Here is a 9,274-nt window from a genome sequence, read left to right on the forward strand (position 1 = left end):
ACAACAGCTTGACCTTTGCTCATCAGCACAGTTGACCAGTGTCAGTGAGTATCTATGTAATTTTTTTCCTATAGACTTTCCATAAAAATACTGTAATTTTGCACCCAGTTTACCATGAATAGTGATACAGACAGAGAAGTTAAAGAGGAACATATGCAATAATTTGGACTTCTTCCTTTGATCAAATTAGCTGAGTTGCATAATTGATACTGAAATCAAGATACAATTATGATTCTATGATTGTTATTCTTTCCTATGTGAAACATTATATTTGTGTTGCTTCATTACTTGTTTGCTCATGCATTGATGCTGTGAGCAATCCTGTGCTGATGCGAGTTGAAGGCAGTGAGTTACCTCAGATACACTGAGTTACTGACATGAACAAGAGAAGGGTCTTGAATATGTTGTGCAGATTTTTGATGTGCTAGGAGGGCATTTCCATAGTGGAAAATTTTCATAAAATTATATCTGCTTTGTTAGCCATGAGTTCCTTCTTTTATCGTCATTGACAGAGATCTTGGTTACAGTTTACATGCTGGAGGTTGCAAATATTAACACAATGAACAAAAAATCTTCCAGATAAAACCTCTTTCAAACATGTTTGATTACACCTCAGGATAATAATTACAGTATCAAACTAAAGCTCATGGAAGGCAGTGGCAGGACCTGCACTGTATTCAGAAGGGTTTGGATAAGGCAGTTTTGTACAATTGCCTGAGCCCTCCTATGCTCTTAAGAATTTGGCAGGTGTTTCATGGGCACTGATAATGGGAAATTCCTCTCCTCTGCTTTTGCTGGCAGGAAGTGTTTTAGTTATGACATTACAAAATATTTGCTCTGCTTCAAGGCACAAGAAGAGAATTTTTGCTGCTTGCTTTCAGAAAATAATAAGCATTTTTCTTTTGAAAACAAATCCTAAAAAGGGGGGGTCACCACTTTGCACTGCTAAGAGTTTTGTACTCTTATACTAAATGAATATTCAGCTTTCTCTTTAGTGATGTAGAATCAGGGTCTAACTATTAGGAGTCTTTGGAAATCATGTCATATCCAAATAATTGCTAAGAAAATTGCCTGATGGTTTTTTTTGTTTGTTTGGCTTTGTTTTTTCCTCACTAAAGCTGGGAAGTATTTGTGTCATGGTAAGAGAGATCAGTAAGCCATCATTATACTGAATGGCCTGCCAGCAACTGCTGAAATAATTCTACCTTAATTTAGCAACTCAGTGGGGTGATTTGAATAAAGAGCATGTTCTTTTAAAGTTTCCAGAAAAAAGGAAGACTAATGCATTTGGTACAGAGCACTATTTTTAACTTTTCCTATGACAGAATTATAATCAGCTAGGAATGCTAGCAAAACAAGTTTTACTTGTTTCTCTTTTTCCTCCTAGTAAAAATGTACAATAAAAATGTATTCCCATGCTTTAAATGAGGTTTAATCTATTTTCAACTCAAAGTCAGCAAGACCGTATTTGGTGTCACATAAAACAAACAGCACTGCTCCAAATAAGACTTCAAAACAGCAGTTCAACCCATTTTTATGCTGTTCACTCTTAACTGAACCACGGTGCAAGGTAAGATGTAGAGTTGGTTATCAAAGTAAAAGTAGAATCAGACTGTCAAATATCCCTTTAAGGAATTACTGTAATAATTTGTATTTTATTTACTTTTAATTTTATTTTTCTTTAAAGGAAATCAAGAAATTAGCTCGCTAGTCACCCCACCACACATACCTTGGCAAATTCAGCATCTGAAGTAACAATCACTTGCTACAAACATTTTCTCGATAAAAAAAATGAAAGTAGCTTTCTTCATTTTACGAAAGTGCAGTTATTGGTTTCATTTCAAGAATGGCCTAAGAGATATCATGTAAAAATATATTTAAAAAAAAAATAGAACACAGATTACCATAATTTATTTTCACACATTGCTCAGCAGCTGATCTTTTCTTTCTGCAGGAAAATTCTGCTATTCTAGATAGTAGTGTGCTGCTATTGGTTTAATTGGAACAAATCTGTTGAGTTTGAGCATTTTTTAGAGAAAAATTTTTTGGCAAGGATTGTTCAAACTATTCCTTTGAAGCAACTGATCTGATGCTTCTTGTAGCAACATCTAACAGTAAGACAAAACTTTTAGAGCTGATTGCTAGCCACAAATGCTCCCTGATTCAGAATTCAAAAAATGAAACAAATAGTCATTCAGCATGGGCTTTTTTGGTAGTCCACTCTAACTGTTTATTCTGCATTATAACAGCAGCTGCCAGGGTGGTTTCTAGCATAGCTGTATGGAATTTCTTTGAGTAGAAGTTTCTCCAGATGTAGCTTTGAGCGTGCCAGATGGGCTGGCTCTTCAGTATAAAGAAGAAATTGGAAGCTGAGTCTGTGGTGCTTTAGCAGAAAGCAGCTTTGATCAGTGCTCAATGAAAAAGTTACAGCTTTTCAATTTGCTCACCTCATCCAGTATTCAGACTATTTTGTCACAGGAAGATTCACAGAGAGAGGAATATGTGTATTCTCCAATGTTCTCTAGCATATTTTTATAGTACCACCTTCCTGGACCTCCTTTTCCTCCTCCTACTTCTCTCATCCATTTTCTTTCTCCAAAACATTGCCATGAACAGTCAGTCAGATGATGAAAAAACAAGTTTTTCAGCTGTAGTGGCAATCATCAATTTTTAATGTCTTAGTTATTGGCACATGAAGTTTGTTGAGGTACTTGTCAGTAATTTTAAATATACTGAGTATTGAAATTAAATCCTGACATTGAAAACTAGTGAACTGAAGGCATTAAGATTTCCTTCCACTGGAAGAACAAGATCCACCTTTGCATGAACCATCATTTGTATTTGAAAGATATATGTCTGAAAACTCCTAAGTCAGTATCTTACTGATAACAGTGATACTAAAGATCAGTACCTTGTAGTACTGCATTTAAAACCAACCATATATCTAGCTATTAAAAATCACTATCTTGTACTATTTTATTAAAATGTGGACAAAGCAGGCACTGGATAAATAGCTCCACGTTATCTATAGGTACAACACCTAGCATGTGCTGCATGCAACAGGAAAGTACCACTTAGGTGTGAATAAATAATCTTCAAGAACAGGCCATTTGTGAAAAGGGAAAAAAAACAAACATGTACTTGAAAACATTTCTGTTTGCTTTCTAACTTCATCAGTTGATCTGCAAAGGTTTGGTTTTCTTTTTGCAAGCTTTACTTTAGTTTTTTCTAATATTGCAATCCCAGATTATTCAGTTAATCTAAGCACTCCTTGGCTTGTGTAAAATCACCATGATGAATGAGGGAAAAGAATAACATTACGTCATAGGTTCAAAGCAAAGATAAAAACATGAAAGTAAGTAATATGGAATTTATTTATTCATTTCCAAGGTATTCTCTTAGGGCTCTGGTTTGTGGTCTAAGGGTTTTAGAGTAATTTCTTGACTCTAAAAAGCCTGATGAAAATTTCTAAGGCTCTGCAATTCCATTTGCCTGGAACAAAACACCTTATAAAAGTTCTGCCAAGTGCTCATCAAAAACCCCTGCTGAGCAGAACCTGATCTGCATTAACAACGACAGCTAAGTAACAGCCAGTATTTGTACAGATGTACATCACTGTATAATCAAAGGCATCTACAATAAATACAATTCCCAACTTCCAGGTAGCAAACACAAAGTTACCTTAAGCACACTTGTGTCTCAATTCACATGTCCAGAGGCAATGCTTTTATGAAAATTGGGAGGTTTAATGAAATTAGCTGTATCCTTATTCAGTCTGATTGTCACATGGCTAGCTGTATTACTCACAGTAACAGTATTTTTCAACATATCTGCATATAAAGGTGGAAAATAGGTGCATTTGAGTTTTATTTTTATGTTTACTCCAATGAGGGTCCAAGAAATGTATAATGTTGAACAGTATGTTGCATTATCTTCATTTATAAATCTCATTTTGCATTCACAACAACAAGAAAGATTGAGACCAATTCAAGAAACTGCTGACATATTCACAGTGAGTTTTTAATTAGATCTCTTCTTGGCTGAGCATCTTTTTGCATCTTGTTGGAATCTATGTTCCTTTGCACTTCTCTGAGGAATGTAAGAACAAGAGTCACACAAATGCCTGGTGGAAAAGACAGATGAGTCAAACTGTTGGAAAGCTCCCAGGGCAGCAGTTCAGATAGCTAACTCTTCAGACTTTTTCCTCCGCTAAATGTCAGATGTGTCACTGGTCTAACAGCCGCTGCCTGAGATTTGATTTTGTGCCAGCGTCACCGCCTCCATGATTCATCAAAGCAGCAAGAGAAAATCAGAACAGAATATCCTTCACCTTTGGTTTTGTTCCTAATTCACACAATCTGTAAACGTTACAAAATTAAATGCCAAATGGTGTGAGATAGGTAATAAACTACAATTTATATCTCCTCCTGTTTTTCAGGGCCACAAAAACATTAACAAAACAGAGTTCAGCTCAGAAAGACCAACACACTGAAAACTCCAACCCACTATGAGTCTCCTTCCGACTATTGTCCTAAGGCACAACATTAATACCAGGAATCCAGGCCAACATAAAGCAGGGCTTTTATTCTCAACACATATGACTGTATTTGTTCCATTTCTCTTAGCCATCCTGAAGAACCAGCGTCCCTTCTTTGCATGAAATACTGAATAAAAATAAATTTCTAGGAGGAGAGATTGCTTAGATAGATAAGCACCAGAAAAACTTTATGGAGATAAATGCATGTTTTACACTGATTGGCTTCGGAGTATTAGCCACTGTCTTCTTATCTCCTTTTGTAAAGAGAGGAAAATACACTGAAATTCAGTACAGAAGATGTAAAATCTCACGGATGCCTCCGGATTTCAAATCAGCTTAACAACTGATTTATTTAGTTTTCTAGTTTTTTTTTTTTTTTTTTTTTTTTTTTAACTGTAGAATGAATTACAAAATTAAGTTGTAACCTGTCAGAGGCATTTGGTTGAAGTGCACTCCTTTTCCTATCAGAGCTCCAAAACCTGTAACAAATTTTGCCTCATATTAGGGGCCAAGATCTCATAACGTTCTCACTTGAAAAAGGGTTTGTAGACTCACTTCCAGCCTTAGATTCTTACTATAACAAATTTACATCACAGTTTGGAAATAAAAAATAAAAACAATGCCATGGTTTGTGACAAACCAAGATAATATTGATTCTGAGGATAGCAACATTCAAAGAAGTTTTTTTTCCAGCTAGGGTAACTTCTTTGTCAGGGATGTCACTGTCTACTATGCTTACATTTCATTGCAGGGATATAACAGAAAACTATAAATAACTGAGGGTTTTTTTCCATTTAAAATCAAGTACTTTTTCTAGATTTTAACAGAGTCCCCATCTTTGCAGTGAACTCACAAGCGTGTCAAAAACAGGAAACTGAAAAGTAATATTAAATAGTATATAACCACCAACCCACTGTGAGACCATTCCTTACTATTCAGAGACACGCTTCAGGTTTCAGGGAAATGAGATCTTCAAAACTGACAGTTTAAGCAGCAATAATTCTTAACTTAGTGGATGAATGCTGAAAGTGTATTTCTGACAGAGGCCAATTTCAGTAGAGATTATTCTGCTGATCATTTAAGCAGCTTCAGAATATGCTGTGTTTTGTCAGTAGCTTCAAATACCTTTCTGCATGTTTTGGAAGAAATTGAGAACCACGTGTTTTTTTCTTGATAAGTTAAAACTGACTGATATCTTTAGAAAAATCTTACTGGTCACACACACAAAAAAAACAACATAATGCCAACATAAAAATGTGCTAAAGGCCTGATAATTTACTTCATTACAAATAAAATAAGTGGTTAAAGAGAAAAATGAGCTTTAAAGCATATAGAGAGGTTAATGGAAAAGGAATTCTTTTTTACCGTAAAGCCTAAGCACACATAAAAAGATTTTCTTTGCTAAAAAACAGTAAAAGATAGGACTTGCATTGGTCAACTGATAATGCTGGCATCTCCAGGAGTTACACCTTCTGTGTTGTTCTATTCTCTGCCTCTGATGTTACCAGCTGTTGAACTTGAAGCACTGCTTATCCGTGCATGTTGAATGTAGATGCAATAAAGAATATTCTGATTTGCCATCATTTCCATCAGGAATGTGAAAGAGGAATGCCTTTCCTGGAATGAAAAATTATGTTCCTTCTTTGGACTGAAGCTCGTCAGTCTGAGAGATCTTAGAACGGGACATTTATAAATGCAAATTTCTTTTCCTTTGGCAATGCAGCCTTTAAAGTATCAGACAGGAAGAAAGAGAAACATTTGCATTGATTTTGATTGTTTAATACTCAAGAGTGAAAAAGTGTAAAATCACAAAGCTTATACCACCACCAAAATGCAGTTTCATTTCAAATAACCAAAATACAAGCTGCCTGCAGTCTCATACAGCTGATATCAACAAACCCAGTTTCAACATTCTTACCGTCTTTTTAAACACCTGCTATTCACAAACATCAGTCAATACAGAGTTCCAGGTCTCTCACACAACTTTCCTTATGTTCTATATCATATTTGATATATAGACCAGTGGTTTACACATTTAGAAAAGTGCCCGCTTCTTATCTATCTCAGAATATAAATAGTTTTTACCCCCCAAGATTAGTAGTTATATTTTAAAGCTTTTTTTTTTTTTAATCTAAAGTCACCATTAAATGTATTTTGGTTTGTTTTTAAATGAAAAGCACAACTTACATGAATATGCTTCAGAAGTGCATGCTGTCCAAGGTTATATCACCAATCCTTTCAGCCACATTGTAATATAATGCTCACGCAGAAGGTGATTACATAGGGTTAGTACATTAGACAACATTTGTTCTTACTAATAATGCACGTACCTATGGCCCTGATTCTGCAAATGCAACTGTAAGGCCTGCAGGATGTGACTGTCCACCTAACTACATTTTGTTGCTTGGAGGTAGTATTATCCAAAAGCTGTCATTATGCAAAATGCCTCGGGTTAATGAGAGCTAAGTGGAAAATCGGTGCTTACATAAACATTTCTAAAACTTATGCCATCCATACAAAATATTTGTTTTCACAGCCTGAAAGTATTCTTGCAAAGGAACTGTGCATATCTTTAAGTGTTATGCTAATGCACATTGCCAGTTCCCTAAAATAAACTAACTTTCCTACAGCTGAGTAACATCCTGCTCTTTAACAGAACTATTGAAAGTACTCCAAAGAAATGTTTCCTTTCAGAGTAGCGCTGTACCTTGATGTAGCCTACTAGATCTGATTGTGATGCCTACAGGAATTTTTGCAGAGGTGCTGTTGCCTCAGTGGAAATAATGTTTTCTTCTCTCCTGCATTACTAAGAACACTGGTGTTATGTGATTCATTTATGTGAATCCCTACTGGTTTTTTTCTTTCAGTTTCTTCACCTCTGGGCAGGTGAAGATAAGTAATAACAGTGCTGAAATAGTTGATCCTAAGGACAACGTCTGTTTAAGATTACACAATAAAAAAGGTTTAACTTTGGGAGTAGCTTTTCATTGATTACAAAACACATTCTCTGCAGATGTTCTTAGATCTAATTTAAAGAAAATGTTTAAGTTTCCGGTTATAATCAAACCTCGAGAAGATTAACACTGATTACTTCTTTTTAAATACTGCTGCTTTCTACAGATCTGACTCCTTTCTTTATTCAGTTATATAATAGTTGAAGTACAGAATTTGACTGCTTGCAGTGAAGTATCTAGCTGGAAAGTTCTGCCTCAGACATAATTATTAAAACAAACAAAGACATTACAATTTTAAAAAAGTAGATGGTCAGCTAAGGAAACAAAAACAGGATGATATTTGAAGTATGATGACTAATAACACCCTACTTATAAATGGAAGCACAAGGTCTTTTATAAGCGCATACGAATAACTTTGAGAAATGCTGTTATGTTTCATGGTGAACAGTCCAGAGGAGCACAGCATACACGCCTTTGGTGCTTCCACAAACCTCAGTTTCCTTCATCTTCCAGCTGTTGATTACACTTCCAATTTCAATAAATGATTTCCTGGTGCATAATTAAAAAAATATTCAATCCTGATCAACGCTGATACTCACACTGCTGTGCTTATATAAAATCAGAAAAAATCAGAATCTATAGAAAGATTCGCAATGCAGACAAACCTCCTGAGTTAATCTTTGGAACATTGATAATAGTTTTAGTATACTTTGTACAGTTTCCAACTTAGTTACTAAGGCACACAACGATTAATCTGTTCCATATCTGAAACAGAATGATACGTCAGTCAGCAGGTTATTGCTCTTTAGCTTTGCATTTACATTCATATTATAAAGTAGCAGTCAGTTTTGAAAAATCTAGCTTCTGTTAATATTAGAAGAGTCTGAAAATTGAATATCCATGCCAGACTAAAACAGTTAAACTGGATTCTATTCTGAGTTAGCACACACAGAACTATGCACAAAGAACCACAGGAAAATAATTCTGTGTCACAGACTACCAGCCTGGCACATGATAGCCATCCAGACACAGGCATGTTTCTACTCTGCAGAGAAAGTACAGGAGAGTGAGTAAGTGAGTGATATGCATGTGTGTGTGTGTGCGTGTGAATATAGCAGCTTCTCGTCTGCTTTTTTTTATTCTTGTATGTGTTCAGTTTCATATCTTCTTATCCCAGTGAAAAAAACATTTCAGCTGCTATTTTTGTTTCTGTCAGCACTGCACAGTTTAGTACAGTAACTGGTTCTGATTTCTGACCTGGACTTTGAAGTGACTGAATTTTTATTGTAAAGCTGATTTATGTCCTTCAAAGTGCAATCAAGTGAAATGAATACATTTCAAAATGGTTTAGGCAGAAACCAACTTTGGCCAGAGGAAAGTTTTATAACCAGAGAAAAGAAATACAAGGGAAAATTAAAATCTCTGGTTGGGTTTGCAGTTCTAGTGATCAGAAAGAGCATCTTCTCATTTGTAAACAAGACAAGAATTCTCTGGAAATTATCTGACACAAAATGATCACAGACACAATCTATATCATTTTTACGTATTTTCTTCAGAACATAGCTAGTATTAGCTAATCCCACTGTGCTAAGAAGCTATTATGTGATGTCCGACACGTCACACTTACCGTTAGCAACACCTAGTGTCCAGGTAAGCAATATACTGCAAAATAACTTGCTGCTGTTACTGTGCATACACACTGAAGCTGTAGAGTTCTCCTCCTTACTCTGGTGGAAGTACCATCTACTTTTTAATTTTATTCTTTTTTAAATGTACTACTCTG

Source organism: Lagopus muta, chromosome 10 (assembly GCF_023343835.1).
Source record: "Lagopus muta isolate bLagMut1 chromosome 10, bLagMut1 primary, whole genome shotgun sequence".
Classification (NCBI taxonomy): Eukaryota; Metazoa; Chordata; class Aves; order Galliformes; family Phasianidae; genus Lagopus; species Lagopus muta.